Raw genomic sequence first — 23,792 nt, 5'->3', positions numbered from 1 at the left:
ATCAAGAAGAACCCTAGTTCCTACTCCAGGTTCATACGTAGACGTTGGCCAAGACTTATAGAGGTTTATTTACTAAACTTCAGTTTCTAAAACCTGGCACTTCTGATTGTGTTTATACTTGAAATTTAAAAAGAGAAAGATATTACTAGCAAAACACAGCTGGTAAAAGCATTGCCCTTTTAAATTTCGGGTTTAAACACAATTGGAAATGTCAGGTTATAGAACCCAACGCTTAGTAAATAAACCACTTAAGTTTGGTACACACTGGTCGATACATTGAATTGGCCAGTGTGTATTAAGTTGAACGCCCAAAATATCATGGGTGCGTCGGTGGGTGTATACCAGCGATATGTCTGTGAATGTCGTCGTACAAAGACATATCGTGTCAGCTGTTCAGAACAACTGATGGCTGATATATCTGCAGATATATCGGCGCATTGTGCTGTGTGTGTGGGCGGTCAGGCAACCGCCCGACTGCCATCACAACTAGGCGGGCACATGTAAACATGGAAACTGGGCGGGCACATCGGGCAGACGATTGGCAAATGTGTATGCAGTTTTATTGTCTGGAATTCATTAAAACAGATGTGAGTCCTAAGGGTTTGGGAACTATAGCTCTTCAGTCCTGTCTGCAGAGGAAATGTATCAATATTCTGGATCTATAAGCAACTTTAAAAACTCTAGTCAAAACACGACCTCTCCTAAGAAAAAGAATAAAAAAATGCAAGGCCATATTAGTGGCATATACCAAACATGAGGGATCCACCACAAGCTTCTGGTTTAACAAAGAAATCAATTAATAATGTGCTATGCTTAACTTATTGTTCCAGAGATCCCTGCTGGGTTGATACTAGGGGTATTGGGAGTAGTAGAAAGCCTCTACATTCTGGATAAAGGACTATGCAGCCAGAGTTTTTTTTCTAAAGATAGTTTAAAAGTTAGGTCAACCTGATATTGGCATCATGGTATCTTAAATGAACCATAATGTAGACTTCTGTTGTTCAAATACCATCCCGGTTTCATTGTACTTTAAGCTTGTTCACCTATTTCTTTAGTAGTTATGTTACCAAAGGTTCTCTCTCAGATAACAAAGGACCTGCACTCATAACATATTGACTTTCTGTACATACGTGAAAGCAACCATGGCATAAAGACTTTTGTTTATATTGTCCATGTTTTTCACTTCTGTAATATGCAGCCTATCATATAATGTAGTGTAATGTATTATAATACTTGCTCCTTAAGATGTAGGCTTATAGGGGGCAATACATTTCTAAGTAATAAGCGGTTGTGCTGTGTGGTTGCGCATGTCACCGAGAAACACAGTAGAGCAGTTTTTTATTCAATGATGATGGTAATGAGGTGCCAGCTTTCCAGCTATTTCTCTAGCACTTTATGGCTGTCGCTTCTAACCCCCATAGTGCCTTGGAATATGTGACATGTGACTTGTTGCTCTCAAGAGCTGTAATACCCAGTAGAGAGATATGATCACAATTAATTAATACATTTGTTTTTGATGGCTATTGAAGTCTCCTGATTCCATTTTTTTCCTATATGTTTGTGCCCAGAGCTCCAGAACACAAATTTCTTCTCACAAACAGCTTATCGCTCTCGATAATGAACTGATCTAAGGGTAAAGTCAGAGCTGAATCTTCATCAGAGACTTTTAGAGTAAGACTCCCAGGAGTTTGGAAAGAAGAAAGTGTTATGTTGGAAAGCTCATTGTGATGATTGCAGAAGATGTTCCAAAAATCTTAGAAAGAAATGTTTTCCAGATGATTTTTCTTGTCATGATGTGAAAAGAAAATGTACTGAAATTTATTTTCATTCCAGTATAATTTGTTATTGTTATTCAGTATATATTCCCGAATATGTTTTCTCTTGAAGTCTGAGACTGAGTCTAGGCTATTAGGATCTACAGACACTCACACATTAAGCCACATGGACCTAAATCTACTATGCAGCGTGTTTGAGATCCCAGCAGATCAAACCCACTCCAAAACTGCTGAAAACCAACACTTTATAATTAAATAGAACATTAAATGACTGTGTCAATGTTTTTTCCAATATAATTATAGAAACCCTAGATTTACCAAGCGGTGGGTTTAGAACTCACTGCAAACCTGCTCAAATCAATGACCTGCTTCTGGCAAGTGACTTTGAAGACAGTAGCGGATCTTGCTACGGGCAAGCAGGATTTTTGCCCGGGGCGCCGCCTTCCAGAGGGTGCTGCCGCCGTGGCAAGATCCGCTACTGCTGCCGGTGCGTCATGAAGTCATAGCGCACCCGCACTGCATTGTGGGAGTGGCACATGGACGCTAGAGGTCATTATTGACCTCTAGTGTCTATGCGGTGCTATGGGAGAGATGTCCCTGGCGGCCAGAGACGGAGACAGAGGGCAGTAGCGGTCGGGAAGTAGGAGTGGGGATTGTAAGTATTAATTATTTTTCTCTAACGTCCTAGTGGATGCTGGGGACTCCGTCAGGACCATGGGGATTAGCGGCTCCGCAGGAGACAGGGCACAAAAATAAAGCTTTAGGATCAGGTGGTGTGCACTGGCTCCTCCCCCTATGACCCTCCTCCAAGCCTCAGTTAGGTTTTTGTGCCCGTCCGAGCAGGGTGCAATCTAGGTGGCTCTCCTAAAGAGCTGCTTAGAAAAAGTTTTTAGGTTTTTTATTTTCAGTGAGTCCTGCTGGCAACAGGCTCACTGCATCGAGGGACTTAGGGGAGAGAAGTCAACTCACCTGCGTGCAGGATGGATTGGCTTCTTAGGCTACTGGACACCATTAGCTCCAGAGGGATCGAACACAGGCCCAGCCATGGAGTCCGGTCCCGGAGCCGCGCCGCCGACCCCCCTTGCAGATGCCGAAGATGGAAGAGGTCCAGAAGCAGGCGACAGAAGACTTTTCAGTCTTCCTGAGGTAGCGCACAGCACTGCAGCTGTGCGCCATTGTTGTCAGCACACTTCACACAGCGGTCACGGAGGGTGCAGGGCGCTGGGGGGGCGCCCTGGGCAGCAATGTATAATACCTTTTTATGGCTAAAAATACATCACATATAGCCCTTGAGGCTATATGGATGTATTTAACCCCTGCCAGATCTCACAAACTCCGGAGAAGAGCCCGCCGAAATAGGGGGCGGGGCTTATTCTCCTCAGCACACAGCGCCATTTTCCTGCTCAGCTCCGCTGTGAGGAAGGCTCCCAGGACTCTCCCCTGCACTGCACTACAGAAACAGGGTAAAACAGAGAGGGGGGGCACTTTTTTTGGCGATATTACTATATTTTAGCTGCTATAAGGATACAACACTTATATAGGGTTGTTCCCATATATATTATAGCGCTTGGGTGTGTGCTGGCAAACTCTCCCTCTGTCTTCCCAAAGGGCTAGTGGGGTCCTGTCTTCAATAGAGCATTCCCTGTGTGTCTGCTGTGTGTCGGTACGTGTGTGTCGACATGTATGAGGACGATGTTGGTGTGGAGGCAGAGCAATTGCCGGTAATGGTGATGTCACCCCCCAGGGAGTCGACACCGGAATGGATGGCTTTGTTTATGGAATTACGTGATAATGTCAGCACATTACAAAAATCAGTTGACGACATGAGACGGCCGGCAAACCAGTTAGTACCTGCCCAGGCGTCTCAGACACCGTCAGGGGCTGTAAAACGCCCTTTACCTCAGTCGGTCGACACAGACCCAGACACGGACACTGAATCTAGTGTCGACGGTGAAGAAACAAACGTATTTTCCAGTAGGGCCACACGTTATATGATCACGGCAATGAAGGAGGCTTTGCATATCTCTGATACTACAAGTACCACAAAAAGGGGTATTATGTGGGGGGTGAAAAAACTACCTGTAGTTTTTCCTGAATCAGAGGAATTGAATGATGTATGTGATGAAGCGTGGGTTAACCCAGATAGAAAAGTGCTAATTTCAAAAAAGTTATTGGCATTATACCCTTTCCCGCCAGAGGTTAGGGCGCGCTGGGAAACACCCCCTAAGGTGGATAAGGCGCTCACACGCTTATCAAAACAAGTGGCGTTACCGTCTCCTGATACGGCCGCCCTCAAGGATCCAGCTGATAGGAGGCTGGAAACTACCCTAAAAAGTATATACACACATACTGGTGTTATACTGCGACCAGCCATCGCCTCAGCCTGGATGTGCAGTGCTGGGGTGGTCTGGTCAGATTCCCTGACTGAAAATATTGATACCCTGGGTAGGGACAGTATTTTACAGACTTTAGAGCAATGCTTTTCTTTATATGCGAGATGCTCAGAGGGATATTTGCACTCTGGCATCGAGAGTAAGTGCGATGTCCATATCTGCCAGAAGAAGTTTATGGACACGACAGTGGTCAGGTGATGCGGATTCCAAACGGCATATGGAAGTATTGCCGTATAAAGGGGAGGAATTATTTGGCGTCGGTCTATCGGATTTGGTGGCCACGGCAACTGCCGGGAAATCCACCTTTTTACCTCAGACCCCCTCCCAACAGAAAAAGACACCGTCTTTTCAGCCGCAGTCCTTTCGGTCCTATAAGAACAAGCGGGCAAAAGGACAGTCATATCTGCCCCGAGGCAGAGGAAAGGGTAAGAGAGGGCAGCAAGCAGCTCCTTCCCAGGAACAGAAGCCCTCCGCGGGTTCTGCAAAGCCCTCAGCATGACGCTGGGGCTTTACAAGCGGACTCAGGAACGGTGGGGGGTCGACTCAAGAATTTCAGCGCGCAGTGGGCTTGCTCACAGGTGGACCCCTGGATCCTGCAGGTAGTATCTCAGGGTTACAGGTTGGAATTCGAGAAGTCTCCCCCTCGCCGGTTCCTAAAGTCTGCTTTGCCAACGTCTCCCTCAGACAGGGCGACGGTATTGGAAGCCATTCACAAGCTGTTTTCTCAGCAGGTGATAGTCAAGGTACCCCTCCTACAACAGGGAAAGGGGTATTACTCCACGCTATTTGTGGTACCGAAGCCGGACGGCTCGGTAAGACCTATTCTAAATCTGAAATCTTTGAACCTGTACATACAAAAATTCAAGTTCAAGATGGAATCACTCAGAGCAGTGATAGCGAATCTGGAAGAAGGGGACTTTATGGTGTCCCTGGACATAAAAGATGCTTACCTGCATGTCCCAATTTGCCCTTCACATCAAGGGTACCTCAGGTTCGTGGTGCAAAACTGTCATTATCAGTTTCAGACGCTGCCGTTTGGATTGTCCACGGCACCTCGGGTCTTTACCAAGGTAATGGCCGAAATGATGATTCTTCTGCGAAGAAGAGGCGTATTAATTATCCCTTACTTGGACGATCTCCTGATAAGGGCAAGGTCCAGAGAACAGCTGGAGGACGGAGTAGCACTAACCCAAGTAGTGCTGCAACAACACGGGTGGATTCTAGAGATGAGCGCCTGAAATTTTTCGGGTTTTGTGTTTTGGTTTTGGGTTCGGTTCCGCGGCCGTGTTTTGGGTTCGAACGCGTTTTGGCAAAACCTCACCGAATTTTTTTTGTCGGATTCGGGTGTGTTTTGGATTCGGGTGTTTTTTTCCAAAAACACTAAAAAACAGCTTAAATCATAGAATTTGGGGGTCATTTTGATCCCAAAGTATTATTAACCTCAAAAACCATAATTTACACTCATTTTCAGTCTATTCTGAATACCTCACACCTCACAATATTATTTTTAGTCCTAAAATTTGCACCGAGGTCGCTGTGTGAGTAAGATAAGCGACCCTAGTGGCCGACACAAACACCGGGCCCATCTAGGAGTGGCACTGCAGTGTCACGCAGGATGTCCCTTCCAAAAAACCCTCCCCAAACAGCACATGACGCAAAGAAAAAAAGAGGCGCAATGAGGTAGCTGTGTGAGTAAGATTAGCGACCCTAGTGGCCGACACAAACACCGGGCCCATCTAGGAGTGGCACTGCAGTGTCACGCAGGATGGCCCTTCCAAAAAACCCTCCCCAAACAGCACATGACGCAAAGAAAAAAAGAGGCGCAATGAGGTAGCTGTGTGAGTAAGATTAGCGACCCTAGTGGCCGACACAAACACCGGGCCCATCTAGGAGTGGCACTGCAGTGTCACGCAGGATGGCCCTTCCAAAAAACCCTCCCCAAACAGCACATGACGCAAAGAAAAAAAGAGGCGCAATGAGGTAGCTGACTGTGTGAGTAAGATTAGCGACCCTAGTGGCCGACACAAACACCGGGCCCATCTAGGAGTGGCACTGCAGTGTCACGCAGGATGTCCCTTCCAAAAAACCAAAAAAGTTTACGCTTCTCCTCCGACAATTTTATTTTAGGTTTTGGAGTCCTTTTTTTACTGATATTTGGTGTTTTGGTTTTGACATGCTCTGTACTATGCCATTGGGCATCGGCCTTGGCAGACGACGTTGCTGGCATTTCATCGTCTCGGCCATGACTAGTGGCAGCAGCTTCAGCACGAGGTGGAAGTGGATCTTGATCTTTCCCTAATTTTGGAACCTCAACATTTTTGTTCTCCATATTTTAATAGGCACAACTAAAAGGCACCTCAGGTAAACAATGGAGATGGATGGATTGGATACTAGTATACAATTATGGACGGGCTGCCGAGTGCCGACACAGAGGTAGCCACAGCCGTGAACTACCGCACTGTACTGTGTCTGCTGCTAATATATAGACTGGTTGATAAAGAGATAGTATACTCGTAACTAGTATGTATGTATAAAGAAAGAAAAAAAAACCACGGTTAGGTCACTGGTATATACAATTATGGACGGGCTGCCGAGTGCCGACACAGAGGTAGCCACAGCCGTGAACTACCGCACTGTACTGTGTCTGCTGCTAATATAGACTGGTTGATAAAGAGATAGTATACTACTAATATTATATACTGGTGGTCAGGTCACTGGTCACTAGTCACACTGGCAGTGGCACTCCTGCAGCAAAAGTGTGCACTGTTTAATTTTAATATAATATTATGTACTCCTGGCTCCTGCTATAACCTATAACTGGCACTGCAGTAGTGCTCCCCAGTCTCCCCCACAATTATAAGCTGTGTGAGCTGAGCAGTCAGACAGATATATATAATATTATATATAGATAATAGATGATGCAGCACACTGGCCTGAGCCTGAGCAGTGCACACAGATATGGTATGTGACTGAGTCACTGTGTGCTGTGTATCGCTTTTTTCAGGCAGAGAACGGATTATAAATAAAAGTGGTGGTCACTGGTCACTATCAGCAAAACTCTGCACTGTACACTACTGAGTACTCCTAATGCTCCCCAAAATTAGTAAATCAAGTGTCTCTCTAATCTATTCTAATTCTAAACGGAGAGGACGCCAGCCACGTCCTCTCCCTATCAATCTCAATGCACGTGTGAAAATGGCGGCGACGCGCGGCTCCTTATATAGAAGCCGAGTCTCGCGATAGAATCCGAGCCTCGCGAGAATCCGACAGCGTCATGATGACGTTCGGGCGCGCTCGGGTTAACCGAGCAAGGCGGGAAGATCCGAGTCGCTCGGACCCGTGAAAAAAAACATGAAGTTCTGGCGGGTTCGGATTCAGAGAAACCGAACCCGCTCATCTCTAGTGGATTCTGAATTTTCCAAAATCTCAGTTGACCCCGACAACACGTCTGCTGTTCCTGGGAATGATTCTGGACACGGTTCATAAAAAGGTGTTTCTTCCGGAGGAGAAAGCCAAGGAGTTATCCGAACTTGTCAGGAACCTCCTAAAACCAGGAAAAGTGTCTGTGCATCAATGCACAAGAGTCCTGGGAAAGATAGTGGCTTCTTACGAAGCAATCCCATTCGGCAGATTCCACGCACGAACTTTTCAGTGGGATCTGCTGGACAAATGGTCCGGATCGCATCTGCAGATGCATCAGCGGATAACCTTATCGCCACGGACAAGGGTGTCTCTTCTGTGGTGGTTGCAGAGTGCTCATCTGTTAGAAGGCCGCAGATTCGGCATACAGGACTGGGTCCTGGTGACCACGGATGCCAGTCTGAGAGGCTGGGGAGCGGTCACACAGGGAAGAAACTTCCAGGGAGTATGGTCAAGCCTGGAGATGTTTCTTCACATAAATATACTGGAGCTAAGAGCGATTTACAATGCTCTAAGCCTGGCAAAACCCCTGCTTCAGGGTCAGCCGGTGTTGATCCAGTCGGACAACATCACGGCAGTCGCCCACGTAACCAGACAGGGCGGCACAAGAAGCAGGAGAGCAATGGCAGAAGCTGCAAGGATTCTTCGCTGGGCGGAAGATCATGTGATAGCACTGTCAGCAGTGTTCATTCCGGGAGTGGACAACTGGGAAGCAGACTTCCTCAGCAGACACGATCTACACCCGGGAGAGTGGGGACTTCCTCCAGAAGTCTTCCACATTATTGTGAACCGTTGGGAAAAACCAAAGGTGGATATGATGGCGTCTCGCCTCAACAAAAAACTGGACAGGTATTGCGCCAGGTCAAGAGACCCTCAGGCAATAGCTGTGGACGCTCTGGTAACACCGTGGGTGTTCCAGTCAGTGTATGTGTTTCCTCCTCTGCCTCTCATACCCAAAGTACTGAGAATTATACGGCAAAGGGGAGTAAGAACGATACTCGTGGCTCCGGATTGGCCAAGAAGAACTTGGTACCCGGAACTTCAGGAGATGCTCACGGAAAATCCGTGGCCTCTACCTCTAAGACGGGACCTGATTCAGCAGGGACCGTGTCTATTCCAAGACTTACCGCGGCTGCGTTTGACGGCGTGGCGGTTGAACGCCGAATTCTAAGGGAAAAAGGCATTCCAGAAGAGGTCATTCCTACACTGGTTAAAGCCAGGAAGGAGGTGACTGCACAACATTATCACCGCATTTGGAGGAAATATGTTGCGTGGTGTGAGGCCAGGAAGGCCCCCACGGAGGAATTTCAATTGGGTCGATTCCTACATTTCCTGCAAACAGGATTGTCTATGGGCCTCAAGTTGGGGTCCATTAAGGTTCAAATTTCGGCCCTGTCGATTTTCTTCCAGAAAGAATTGGCTTCAGTTCCTGAAGTCCAGACTTTTGTAAAAGGAGTACTACATATACAGCCCCCGGTTGTGCCCCCAGTGGCTCCGTGGGACCTTAATGTAGTTTTGGATTTTCTCAAATCCCATTGGTTTGAGCCACTCAAATCGGCGGATTTGAAATATCTTACATGGAAAGTAACCATGCTACTGGCCCTGGCTTCAGCCAGGAGAGTGTCAGAATTGGCGGCTTTATCGTATAAAAGCCCATATCTGATTTTCCATTCGGACAGGGCAGAACTGCAGACGCGTCCTCATTTTCTGCCTAAGGTGGTGTCAGCGTTTCACCTGAACCAGCCTATTGTGGTGCCTGCGGCTACTAGCGATTTGGAGGATTCCAAGTTGCTGGACGTTGTCAGGGCATTGAAAATATATATTTCAAGGACGGCTGGAGTCAGAAAATCTGACTCGCTGTTTATACTGTATGCACCCAACAAGCTGGGTGCTCCTGCTTCTAAGCAGACGATTGCTCGTTGGATTTGTAGCACAATTCAACTTGCACATTCTGTGGCAGGCCTGCCACAGCCTAAATCTGTCAAGGCCCATTCCACAAGGAAGGTGGGCTCATCCTGGGCGGCTGCCCGAGGGGTCTCGGCATTACAACTCTGCCGAGCAGCTACGTGGTCGGGGGAGAACACGTTTGTAAAATTCTACAAATTTGATACCCTGGCTAAAGAGGACCTGGAGTTCTCTCATTCGGTGCTGCAGAGTCATCCGCACTCTCCCGCCCATTTGGGAGCTTTGGTATAATCCCCATGGTCCTGACGGAGTCCCCAGCATCCACTAGGACGTTAGAGAAAATAAGATTTTACTTACCGATAAATCTATTTCTCGTAGTCCATAGTGGATGCTGGGCGCCCATCCCAAGTGCGGATTGTCTGCAATACTTGTACATAGTTATTGTTACAAAAAAATCGGGTTGTTCTTGTTGTGAGCCGTCTGTTCAGAGGCTCCTACGTTGTCATACTGTTAACTGGGTTCAGATCACAAGTTGTACGGTGTGATTGGTGTGGCTGGTATGAGTCTTACCCGGGATTCAAAATCCTTCCTTATTGTGTACGCTCGTCCGGGCACAGTATCCTAACTGAGGCTTGGAGGAGGGTCATAGGGGGAGGAGCCAGTGCACACCACCTGATCCTAAAGCTTTATTTTTGTGCCCTGTCTCCTGCGGAGCCGCTAATCCCCATGGTCCTGACGGAGTCCCCAGCATCCACTACGGACTACGAGAAATAGATTTATCGGAAAGTAAAATCTTATTTTTTTTTGTAAGCGGCGCAACTAAGGGACACAACTCTACAGGGGGCACAGTACTGGGGGCACAACTCTACAGGGGGCACAACTGTACTGGGGGCAATACTACTAGGGGCAAAACTCTACAGGGGGCACAACTCTACAGAGGGCACAGTACTAGGGGCACAACTACTGAGGGCACAGCTACAGGGGCATACCTGACCACGCCTCTTCTCCATGAAGCCACGCCCCTATTTTTTCACCCTGGGCGCCACAAGGTTTAGATCCGGCCCTGTTTGAAGAGACAAATGATAAAAATTCATAAAAATGTTAAAGTGAAAAAAAAAAAATACATTCTAGGCTTTTAAACCTAGTCTGAGGACTTCCTGTGGGCGGTGCCTCGAGCATGGCTGTGTTTTAGCTCTGCTCCTGAGCCTGAATTCTATCTGCCACCATCCTGCTCTCTCCTGTGGGATAAAACTCCCTTAGTGATCCGCCTACATTCCTTACAAAGGGAGTATCACATTGGTGAACATTGTGGCTCTGGGATTTCTGCCGGAGTTCCCCCCATCGGCATGAATGGCCTGCATGATTACTGCATTGCTGTTGGTGTGAAGCTACTGAAGGTTGCCTAGCTTCCTCCCAGATGGACTGGAACTACAATCCCAGCTGTCTCCCTACTTGAACCCGTGAGGGGACATCTATTGCGGCGCTGACTTGTTGTTCTGGAGGCTGCCTGCGGGGGCTGTGGGCGGTGACTGTGCCTGTGTGTCTGGACCTGCTATCTCCATCCGCAGCATTGCGCTGCTTGGACTTGATTCTTCTGCGACCCCCTGCTGCTCGTCTCCTGTGGTCTGAGGAACACTCTCCTGACGACTGCCTGCCTCGCTATACTCATTCCTGCTGTCAGCGGGTTCAACCTGGGACTCTGTAATGCTCAGTATATACAGCGGTCACCACAAACTTAAAAATGGGAATGTCTATTCTGATGCCTGCTGTAACTGCCGCCACTACCTCTCTGATGACAGAGATAAGTAAAGTTCTGCTGGTATACTTTGACGACAAATTTAATAGTCTGATATCTCGTTTGGATCGATTTTTGGATTTGCCTGTGATCCCCTAGAGGAACTCAGTGACTCTGTCATTGCTGTCCCCTCAGTTCCTCTGCAGCCTACACCTACTGCTCTGAAGCAGTTGCATATTACAGAGGAAGATTTTTTATATTTTTCAGAGAAGCATCTCACTGGGACAATTGGGATTCAAGCTTTCAGGTGAACTCTATCGACTTCCCTGGGTAACTAGACAATTTGAGTAATGGTGGGTACACACTATGCGATACGCTCCATGAGCGATATTGCATAATGTTTCCCCTCCTCTCCCGGGTTGCCTACATGGGCCCTCATTCCGAGTTCGCTCGTTATTTTTCTTCGCATCGGTGCGATTTTCCGCTAACTGCGCATGCGCAATGTTCGCACTGCGGCTGCGTCAAGTAAATTTGCCAAGAAGTTAGGCATTTTACTCACGGCATTACGAGGTTTTTTCTTCGTTCTGGTGATCGGAGTGTGATTGACAGGAAGTGGGTGTTTCTGGGCGGAAACTGGCCGTTTTATGGGAGTGTGTGAAAAAACGCTGCCGTTTCTGGGAAAAACGCGGGAGTGGCTGGAGAAACGGGGGAGTGTCTGGGCGAACGCTGGGTGTGTTTGTGACGTCAAACCAGGAACGACAAGCACTGAACTGATCGCACTGGAAGAGTAAGTCTCGAGCTACTCAGAAACTGCAAAGAAAAATATTTTCGCAATATTGCGAATACTTCGTTCGCAATTCTGCTAAGCTAAGATTCACTCCCAGTAGGCGTCGGCTTAGCATGTGCAATGCTGCTAAAAGCAGCTTGCGAGCGAACAACTCGGAATGAGGGCCATAGTGCGTACACACCGTGCGATATCACTTGACGTCATGCAGCGGCCAGTCCGTATGTGGACTTTTGGACGATTAGTTCAAACTGGCCTGCATGCACAGGCTATGGAGGGGGGCAATAATGATGCACGGGAGCACGCATTGTTCATAGAGATGGAGTCGCATTCATCTGAGGCGGCTCCATCGCAGACGTGCACTCCCGGCATGACTAGGTGATCCATCTGCCTAGTCACGCTGGGAGTGCACAGAGACACTCCCATTCTGAGCATCTCTGTCCGGACACGCGCGTGCCCGCCCATACGTAAGCACTCTCCATTCAAGTGAATAGGGCGCGTCTCCATCGTGGGTGCATACGCCCAGAGGGAGACGCTCTCGGCGCGCACGGGCGGGCTCGCCTAGTCACAGACAGAGCCACGACTAGCGTGGCTTCATCTGTAAGTCGTGGTGTACACACTGGCCGATATGTTAAACCATGGGTCTTCAACCTGTGGCCCTCCAGCTGCTGCGGAACTACACATCCCACCATGCCCTGCCACAGTTTTGCTATTAAGGCATGGTAAAACTGAGGCAGGGCATGCTGGGATGTGTAGTTCCGCAGCAGCTGGAGGGCCACAGGTTGAAGACCTATGTGTTAAACAATGTCGCTCAGAAGGGTGAAAATGAGCAATATTGTGATATGCGATGAGATTTTTATTTGTCAGTTTATTCTCCCAAGACAGAGATCTCTCTTCACTTTCTTATGGGTATTTCCGTTGGAAATGGCCTGCTTATGCCATCTGCATTGATTATTTTTTGCTAGTTTGAACAAAATGAATGGGCAAGTCTACATACAGTATAACAAGTCACACAATATTAAAAACCTATATATCAAGTTATGGCACCATTGAATTTATTAAAACTAGGGTGGTGGATATCTGGATATTAAAAGTTCCCCATGTCTGTACTTCTTATAGCTTCCTATAGTATCGGTGTTATTACCTGATGATCACTAGAAAAATGAAGTAGTTCCTGTATTCCTGTAACACCATCCATGGACTTAATTCTGAGTTTAGTTCTGTAGGGAGTTACTGTCTGGTGATGACACTGATTATAAGACATTACAGACACTACTGGAGCACAAAAACAGGATTTTAATACGTACCGGTAAATCCTTTTCTCCTAGTCCGTAGAGGATGCTGGGGTCCACTTCAGTACTATGGGGTATAGACGGTTCCGCAGGAGCCATGGGCACTTTAAGACTTTTTCAGAGTGTGAACTGGGTCCTCCCTCTATGCCCCTCCTCCATACCCCAGTTGGAGGAACTGTGCCCAGGGAGACTGACATTTTGAGGAAAAGATTTACTTAAATTAGTGGTGAGATATCTACCAACTCACACCCTCAACCATGCCGCACACATGGCATTCAACATAACACACGCCAACAGGCATGAACCAATTGCAGCAACATGCTGAAAACTAAGATAACACAACTTGTGTAACTCTAATAACTAAACTGCAGGTAAAGTACGCACTCTGAACTTCTGGAAGGGAGGCCAATTGTTTCTGAAAGAAAACAGACAAGGCCGAAATCTGGACCTTGATAGATCCCAATCGTAGGCTTGCATCCACACCCGCCTGGAGAAAATGGAGAAACGTCCTAACTGAAACTCTTCCGTTGGAGTCTTCTTGGTTTCACACCAAGACACATATTTTCTCCAAATACGGTGGTAATGTTTAGACGTTACTCCTTTCCTGACCTGAATAATAGTGGGAATGTCTTCTTTGGGAATACCATATCGGGCTAGGATCTGGCGCTCAACAGCCATGCCGTCAAACGTAGCCGCGGTAAGTCTTGATACACGCACGGCCCCTGCTGCAGCAGGTCCTCGCGAAGAGAAAGAGGCCGAGGATCCTCTATGAGCAACTCCTGAAGATCTGGATACCAAGCCCTCCTTGGCCAGTCTGGGGCAATGAGGATTGCTCGAACTCCCGTTCTTCTTATGGTTTTGAGAACTTTTGGTATCAGTGGAAGTGGAGGAAAAACATATACCGACCGAAACACCCACTGGGTCACCAGTGCATCCACTGCTATTGCTTGACTATCCTCTGATGCATGTGTAGATGGGATGCGGACCAGTTGAAGTACTGTCAGGGAGAGTGCAATGTTCTGCACCAACTTTTCCCTGGACCTCGCTTTTATCAGGAGATCGTCCAGGGAAAGAATTATATTGACTCCTTGCTGTCGAAGGAGGACCATCATCTCCGCCATCACCTTGGTGAACACCCTCGGTGCCATGGAGAGTCCGAACGGCAACGTCTGAAATTGGTAATGACAATCGTGCACTGCGAATCTCAGATAAGCTTAATGCGGAGGATAAATGGGAACATGTAAGTAGAGATCCTTTATGTCCACTGACACCATGAATTCCCCATCCTCCAGACTGGAAATCACTGCCCTCAGAGATTCCATCTTGAACTTGAACCTTTGCAGGTAGAGATTCAGATTTTTCAGTTTTAGAATTGGTCTGACCGAGCTGTCCGGCTTCGGATTTACAAATAGGCTTGAATAAAACCCTTCTCCTTGTTGTAACAAGGGAACCAGGACAATGACTTGTTCCTGACACAATTTTTGTACTGCTGCTGCTACCACTTCCCTGTCTGGGACAGAAGCTGGTAAGGCCGATATGAAAAATCGGCATGGGGGAATGTCTTGAAACTCCAGTTTGTACCCTTGGGACACTATTCGTACGACCCACGGGTCTAGGCCAGATTGAACCCATAAGTGACTGTAAAGTTTCACACGTGCCCCCACCTGAGCGGACTCCCGCAAGGGAGCCCCAGCGTCATGCTGCAGGTTTGGCAGAAGCAGAGGTTGATTTCTGTTCCTGTGATCCTGGAGACACTGTGGGCTTTTTTCCTTTTCCCCTTCCTCTACCCGCAAAAAAAGGGGAACCTTTACCCTTTTTGTATCTATTGGGCCGAAAGGACTGCATCTGAAAGTGATGTGTGTTTTTCGCCGGTGCAGGAGCATAAGGCAAGAATGTCGACTTACCTGCGGTAGCCGCAGAATCTAAGGCATCCAGCCCATCTCCAAACAAGGGCATACCTTTGTACGCGAGAGCCTCCATATTCCTTTTAGAATCTGCATCAGCATTCCATTGGCGAATCCACAACGCCCTCCGTGCGGAGATTGCGAGATTGCCATGGTAGCGACTTTTGATCCCAAGAGACCAATATCTTTCATGGCTTCTAGCATATACGCAGCAGCGTCTTTGATGTGACCTAAAGTTAGGAGTATCTCGTCTTTATCTATTGTGTCAATTTCTGATGACAAGTTTTCTGACCACTTTTCAATAGCATTACTCACCCACGCACAGGCAATGGTAGGTCTGAGTAATGTCCCATTGGCCACATAAATAGATTTCAACGTATTCTCTAACTTGCGGTCTGCCAGCTCTTTTAGTGAAGCCGTCCCAGGTGCAGGGAGAATCACCTTTTTTGTTAACCGTGACAAGGCACTGTCTAAAACAGGGGGTGACTCCCACCTTTTCCTGTCCTCTGCAGGGAAAGGGTACGCTACCTGAATTATTTTTGGAATCTGAAACTTCTTTTCAGGGTTTACCCAGACTCCCTCAAATAAACTGTTCAGTGCATGAGATGGAGGGAAAGTTACATTAAGTTTCTTTTCTTTATAAAAGTAAGCCTTCTCCTGTGGTAAAGGAGGTGGCTCCGCAACTTCTAAAACCTCCTTTATAGCCACAATCATGTATTGAATGTTTTTCACTAATTTTGGATCTATTCCCCTGGAATCACTAGTGTCGACATAGGAATCAGAGTCCGTGTCGGTATCAGTTTGTACTATTTGTGCAAATTACCTTTTATGTGACCCAGAGGGATCCCCTGTGGATGAAAAAGCAGAACTACTAAAACTCACATCTTCCACGGATTTTCTCCAGGTTTCTGCATGAGACTCAGACTTATCCAATCTCTTACTGATATGATTCACACTATCACGTAATTCTTTCACCCATTCAGGATCATGGTGTGCCGGCAGCGCCACCACATTACAACTCTGTGTCCCTAAAATGGCTCCCTCAAGGGAAGAGCTCCCTGCCTCAGACATGTCACACACGTGCACAATCACACCACAGACACTCCGGGGCTTATAGGGGACAGACCCACAGTAAAATCTGTCAGAGGGACACAGAAAGGAATTGCCAGTCCACAACTCAGCGCCTAAAGAAAAAAAAATCCCTGTGTCACGTACTTTGTACACAGAGACTTTCCGCGCTATATATATATTGCCAATATTAGGTTATAGTACCACAATATACACTCTCCCCCCCTTTAGCACCCTGTTACTTGATTCAGAAGTGGAGAGGAGGATCAGCGTTTCTTCCCCTGCTGTGTGCTGGAAGAAAATGGCGCTGAGCAGTGTGCTGGCTGCCTGAGGAAGAAGCCCTGCCCCCTGCAATGGCGCGTTTTTCCTCAGCTATTGAACTAGATATTTATACTGGCGGGGGTGTAGGACTGTGCCAGAGCATCATATGCCACCTTTTGTCAGTGAGAGTAGGTTTCATGCTGCCCAGGGCGCCCCCCCCCCCCTGCACCCTGCTGTGCACTGTGTTATGGATAGCATGCTCGCGCAGCGTTCTCGCTCGCTGCGCGGTACCTTAATCTGTCATGATGACCGGAGATCCCTCTCTGCAGACCTCCGGTAATACTACTCATCAGTGTTCTGACTTCTGGCTCTGTTAGGGGGGTGACGGCGTGCTGCGGGAGTGAGCGCATAGCCGCAGCTAGTGTTCAGTTCCCTTCAGGAGCTAATGGTGTCCTGTCAGCAAGAAGCAGAGCCATGAAACTATTCAGGAAGTTGGTTCCTACTTCTTCCCCCTAAGTCCCACGAAGCAGGGAGACTGTTGCCAGCAGTCTCCCTGAAAATAAAAAACCTAACATAAAGTCTTTTAGTGAAACTCAGTAGAGCTCCACTAGAGTGCGACCAGTCTGCCTGGGCACATTTTCTAAACTGAGGTCTGAAGGAGGGGCATAGAGGGAGGAGCCAGGTCACACTCTGAAAAAGTCTTAAAGTGCCCATGGCTCCTGCGGAACCGTCTATACCCCATGGTACTAAAGTGGACCCCAGCATCCTCTAGGACGTATGAGAAATTTGAATGAGGGGACAGGGCCTCAACTAGGGGGGGGGGGGGGCCCTAAGGGGGCATGCGCCCGGGTGCAGGATTTGAAGGGGCGCCAAGGAGTTACAAAGGAGTGGGGTTTTGGGGTTTTTATTTACCTGCAGTGCTGTGCTGCTCCAGTGAGACACCCGGGCAGTGTCTCTGACCCACCTGTCTGCCCACAGCTGGTTCCGATGCTGTGCGGGTGAGCTCCAGTACCTGGAATCTCTCCTATGCCGGCTACTGTCTTAAACTCTCTTCTTTGCCATGCAGTGCTCCGGCTAGCGTGTAGTGCACCATACAAACTATAGAAGCAAGGTGTTGGTGGTGTGTTTTTCAGCAGGCTATGATCCCGGCTGTCTGCCCAGCACCAACCGATAACAAGTAGGGATGAGCGGGTTCCGTTCCTCGGAATCCGAACCCGCCCGAACTTCATGTTTTTTTACACGGGTCCGAGCGACTCGGATCTTCCCGCCTTGCTCGGTTAACCCGAGCGCTCCCGAACGTCATCATCCCGCTGTCGGATTCTCGCGAGGCTCGGATTCTATCGCGAGACTCGGATTCTATATAAGGAGCCGCGCGTCGCCGCCATTTTCACACGTGCATTGAGATTCATAGGGAGAGGACGTGGCTGGCGTCCTCTCCGTTTATAGAGAAGAGAGTGAGACAGTAGAGAGAGACACAGTAGTAATTTTGGGGAGCATTAGGAGGAGTACTAGTTACTTGCTGAAGTGATAGATAGTGTGACTGTATATTATCTGACTTGTGGGGGAGACACTGACAGTGGGGAGCAGTTAGAGTCTGAGAGCAGGACTCAGGAGTACATATAACGTACAGTGCACACTTTTGCTGCCAGAGTGCCACACTGCCATTGTGACCACACTGACCACCAGTATAATATATATTGTGATTGTCTGCTTAGGAGTACTACTTGCAAGTTGCTGATAGTGTGACCAGTGACCTGACCACCAGTCACCACCAGTTTAATATATATATATATATATATATATATATAATTGTATATAATATATATATATAATATTGTATACCACCTACCCGTGGTTTTTTTTTTCTTTCTTCTTTATACATACTACTATAGTAGCTTACTCTAGCAGTCTGCGGTGCTGCTGAGCTGACTGTGTCCAGCAGGTCCGTCATCAGTCATTACATAATAAATATATCTACCTGTCCGGCTGCAGTACTAGTGTGATATAATATATATTGATTTCATCTCATTATCATCCAGTCTATATTAGCAGCAGACACAGTACGGTAGTCCACGGCTGTAGCTACCTCTGTGTCGGCAGTCGCTCGTCCATCCATAATTGTATACCACCTACCCGTGTTTTTTTTTTTTCTTTCTTCTTTATACATACTACTATAGTAGCTTACTGTAGCAGTCTGCGGTGCTGCTGAGCTGACAGTGTCCAGCAGGTCCGTCATCAGTCATTACATAATAAATATATATACCTGTCCGGCTGCAGTACTAGTGATATTATATATATATATATATATATATATATTGATTTCATCTCATTATCATCCAGTCTATATTAGCAGCAGACACAGTACGGTAGTCCACGGCTGTAGCTACCTCTGTGTCGTCAGTCGCTCGTCCATCCATAATTGTATACCACCTACCCGTGGTTTTTCTTTTTCTTTCTTCTTTATACATACTACTATAGTAGCTTACTGTAGCAGTCTGCGGTGCTGCTGAGCTGACAGTGTCCAGCAGGTCCGTCATCAGTCATTACATAATAAATATATCTACCTGTCCGGCTGCAGTACTAGTGATATTATATATATATATATTGATTTCATCTCATTATCATCCAGTCTATATTAGCAGCAGACACAGTACGGTAGTCCACGGCTGTAGCTACCTCTGTGTCGGCAGTCGCTCGTCCATCCATAATTGTATACCACCTACCCGTGGTTTTTTCTTTTTCTTTCTTCTTTATACATACTACCATAGTAGCTTACTGTAGCAGTCTGCGGTGCTGCTGAGCTGACAGTGTCCAGCAGGTCCGTCATCAGTCATTACATAATAAATATATATACCTGTCCGGCTGCAGTACTAGTGATATTATATATATATATATTGATTTCATCTCATTATCATCCAGTCTATATTAGCAGCAGACACAGTACGGTAGTCCACGGCTGTAGCTACCTCTGTGTCGGCAGTCGCTCGTCCATCCATAATTGTATACCACCTACCCGTGGTTTTCTTTTTTTCTTCTTTATACATACTACTATAGTAGCTTACTGTAGCAGTCTGCGGTGCTGCTGAGCTGACTGTGTCCAGCAGGTCCGTCATCAGTCATTACATAATAAATATATCTACCTGTCCGGCTGCAGTACTAGTGTGATATAATATATATTGATTTCATCTCATTATCATCCAGTCTATATTAGCAGCAGACACAGTACGGTAGTCCACGGCTGTAGCTACCTCTGTGTCGGCAGTCGCTCGTCCATCCATAATTGTATACCACCTACCCGTGGTTTTTTTTTTCTTTCTTCTTTATACATACTACTATAGTAGCTTACTGTAGCAGTCTGCGGTGCTGCTGAGCTGACTGTGTCCAGCAGGTCCGTCATCAGTCATTACATAATAAATATATCTACCTGTCCGGCTGCAGTACTAGTGTGATATAATATATATTGATTTCATCTCATTATCATCCAGTCTATATTAGCAGCAGACACAGTACGGTAGTCCACGGCTGTAGCTACCTCTGTGTCGGCAGTCGCTCGTCCATCCATAATTGTATACCACCTACCCGTGTTTTTTTTTTTTCTTTCTTCTTTATACATACTACTATAGTAGCTTACTGTAGCAGTCTGCGGTGCTGCTGAGCTGACAGTGTCCAGCAGGTCCGTCATCAGTCATTACATAATAAATATATCTACCTGTCCGGCTGCAGTACTAGTGTGATATAATATATATTGATTTCATCTCATTATCATCCAGTCTATATTAGCAGCAGACACAGTACGGTAGTCCACGGCTGTAGCTACCTCTGTGTCGGCAGTCGCTCGTCCATCCATAAGTATACTAGTATCCATCCATCTCCATTGTTTACCTGAGGTGCCTTTTAGTTGTGCCTATTAAAATATGGAGAACAAAAATGTTGAGGTTCCAAAATTAGGGAAAGATCAAGATCCACTTCCACCTCGTGCTGAAGCTGCTGCCACTAGTCATGGCCGAGACGATGAAATGCCAGCAACGTCGTCTGCCAAGGCCGATGCCCAATGTCATAGTACAGAGCATGTAAAATCCAAAACACCAAATATCAGTAAAAAAAGGACTCCAAAATCTAAAATAAAATTGTCGGAGGAGAAGCGTAAACTTGCCAATATGCCATTTACCACACGGAGTGGCAAGGAACGGCTGAGGCCCTGGCCTATGTTCATGGCTAGTGGTTCAGCTTCACATGAGGATGGAAGCACTCAGCCTCTCGCTAGAAAAATGAAAAGACTCAAGCTGGCAAAAGCACCGCAAAGAACTGTGCGTTCTTCGAAATCCCAAATCCACAAGGAGAGTCCAATTGTGTCGGTTGCGATGCCTGACCTTCCCAACACTGGACGTGAAGAGCATGCGCCTTCCACCATTTGCACGCCCCCTGCAAGTGCTGGAAGGAGCACCCGCAGTCCAGTTCCTGATAGTCAGATTGAAGATGTCAGTGTTGAAGTACACCAGGATGAGGAGGATATGGGTGTTGCTGGCGCTGGGGAGGAAATTGACAAGGAGGATTCTGATGGTGAGGTGGTTTGTTTAAGTCAGGCACCCGGGGAGACACCTGTTGTCCGTGGGAGGAATATGGCCGTTGACATGCCTGGTGAAAATACCAAAAAAATCAGCTCTTCGGTGTGGAAGTATTTCAACAGAAATGCGGACAACATTTGTCAAGCCGTGTGTTGCCTTTGTCAAGCTGTAATAAGTAGGGGTAAGGACGTTAACCACCTCGGAACATCCTCCCTTATACGTCACCTGCAGCGCATTTATAATAAGTCAGTGACAAGTTCAAAAACTTTGGGCGACAGCGGAAGCAGTCCACTGACCAGTAAATCCCTTCCTCTTGTAACCAAGCTCACGCAAACCACCCCACCAACTCCCTCAGTGTCAATTTCCTCCTTCCCCAGGAATGCCAATAGTCCTGCAGGCCATGTCACTGGCAATTCTGACGATTCCTCTCCTGCCTGGGATTCCTCCGATGCATCCTTGCGTGTAACGCCTACTGCTGCTGGCGCTGCTGTTGTTGCTGCTTGGAGTCGATGGTCATCCCAGAGGGGAAATCGTAAGACCACTTTTACTACTTCCAGTAAGCAATTGACTGTTCAACAGTCCTTTGCGAGGAAGATGAAATATCACAGCAGTCATCCTGCTGCAAAGCGGATAACTGAGGCCTTGGCATCCTGGGTGGTGAGAAACGTGGTTCCGGTATCCATCATTACTGCAGAGCCAACTAGAGACTTGTTGGAGGTACTGTGTCCCCGGTACCAAATACCATCTAGGTTCCATTTCTCTAGGCAGGCGATACCGAAAATGTACACAGACCTCAGAAAAAGAGTCACCAGTGTCCTAAAAAATGCAGCTGTACCCAATGTCCACTTAACCACGGACATGTGGACAAGTGGAGCAGGGCAGGGTCAGGACTATATGACTGTGACAGCCCACTGGGTAGATGTATGGACTCCCGCCGCAAGAACAGCAGCGGCGGCACCAGTAGCAGCATCTCGCAAACGCCAACTCTTTCCTAGGCAGGCTACGCTTTGTATCACCGGTTTCCAGAATACGTACACAGCTGAAAACCTCTTACGGCAACTGAGGAAGATCATCGCGGAATGGCTTACCCCAATTGGACTCTCCTGTGGATTTGTGGCATCGGACAACGCCAGCAATATTGTGTGTGCATTAAATCTGGGCAAATTCCAGCACGTCCCATGTTTTGCACATACCTTGAATTTGGTGGTGCAGAATTTTTAAAAAAATGACAGGGGCGTGCAAGAGATGCTGTCGGTGGCCAGAAGAATTGCGGGACACTTTCGGCGTACAGGCACCACGTACAGAAGACTGGAGCAACACCAAAAACGCCTGAACCTGCCCTGCCATCATCTGAAGCAAGAAGTGGTAACGAGGTGGAATTCAACCCTATATATGCTTCAGAGGTTGGAGGAGCAGCAAAAGGCCATTCAAGCCTATACAATTCAGCACGATATAGGAGGTGGAATGCACCTTTCTCAAGCGCAGTGGAGAATGATTTCAACGTTGTGCAAGGTTCTGCTGCCCTTTGAACTTGCCACACGTGAAGTCAGTTCAGACACTGCCAGCCTGAGTCAGGTCATTCCCCTCATCAGGCTTTTGCAGAAGAAGCTGGAGACATTGAAGGAGGAGCTAACACGGAGCGATTCCGCTAGGCATGTGGGACTTGTGGATGGAGCCCTTAATTCGCTTAACAAGGATTCACGGGTGGTCAATCTGTTGAAATCAGAGCACTACATTTTGGCCACCGTGCTCGATCCTAGATTTAAAACCTACCTTGGATCTCTCTTTCCGGCAGACACAAGTCTGCTGGGGTTCAAAGACCTGCTGGTGAGAAAATTGTCAAGTCAAGCGGAACGCGACCTGTCAACATCTCCTCCTTCACATTCTCCCGCAACTGGGGGTGCGAGGAAAAGGCTGAGAATTCCGAGCCCACCCGCTGGCGGTGATGCAGGGCAGTCTGGAGCGACTGCTGATGCTGACATCTGGTCCGGACTGAAGGACCTGTCAACGATTACGGACATGTCGTCTACTGTCACTGCATATGATTCTCTCCCCATTGAAAGAATGGTGGAGGATTATATGAGTGACCGCATCCAAGTAGGCACGTCACACAGTCCGTACTTATACTGGCAGGAAAAAGAGGCAATTTGGAGGCCCTTGCACAAACTGGCTTTATTCTACCTAAGTTGCCCTCCCACAAGTGTGTACTCCGAAAGAGTGTTTAGTGCCGCCGCTCACCTTGTCAGCAATCGGCGTACGAGGTTACTTCCAGAAAATGTGGAGAAGATGATGTTCATTAAAATGAATTATAATCAATTCCTCCGTGGAGACATTGACCAGCAGCAATTGCCTCCACAAAGTACACAGGGAGCTGAGATGGTGGATTCCAGTGGGGACGAATTGATAATCTGTGAGGAGGGGGATGTACACGGTGATATATCGGAGGATGATGATGAGGTGGACCTCTTGCCTCTGTAGAGCCAGTTTGTGCCAGGAGAGATTAATTGCTTCTTTTTCGGTGGGGGTCCAAACCAACCCGTCATTTCAGTCACAGTCGTGTGGCAGTCTGGCAGACCCTGTCACTGAAATGATGGGTTGGTTAAAGTGTGCATGTCCTGTTTATACAACATAAGGGTGGGTGGGAGGGCCCAAGGACAATTCCATCTTGCACCTCTTTTTTCTTTAATTTT

General features: G+C 47.4%; 1 long non-coding RNA gene across 1 annotated transcript in view; it reads right to left on the bottom strand.

The window, feature by feature from the left end:
• Positions 1-544: 544 nt before the first annotated feature.
• LOC135057651 (uncharacterized) overlaps positions 545-23,792 on the bottom strand; it is a 71,689-nt gene continuing 48,441 nt past the window's right edge. The window contains exons 2-3 of the long non-coding RNA XR_010244265.1: positions 10,483-10,556; positions 545-701 (exon numbers count right to left, since the gene is read on the bottom strand). This is a non-coding gene — a long non-coding RNA (uncharacterized LOC135057651). The remainder of the gene's footprint in view (positions 702-10,482; positions 10,557-23,792) is intronic.

The sequence above is a fragment of the Pseudophryne corroboree genome, chromosome 3 (genome assembly GCF_028390025.1).
Source record: "Pseudophryne corroboree isolate aPseCor3 chromosome 3, aPseCor3.hap2, whole genome shotgun sequence".
Classification (NCBI taxonomy): Eukaryota; Metazoa; Chordata; class Amphibia; order Anura; family Myobatrachidae; genus Pseudophryne; species Pseudophryne corroboree.
This window is presented reverse-complemented; position numbering and strand designations above follow the sequence as displayed.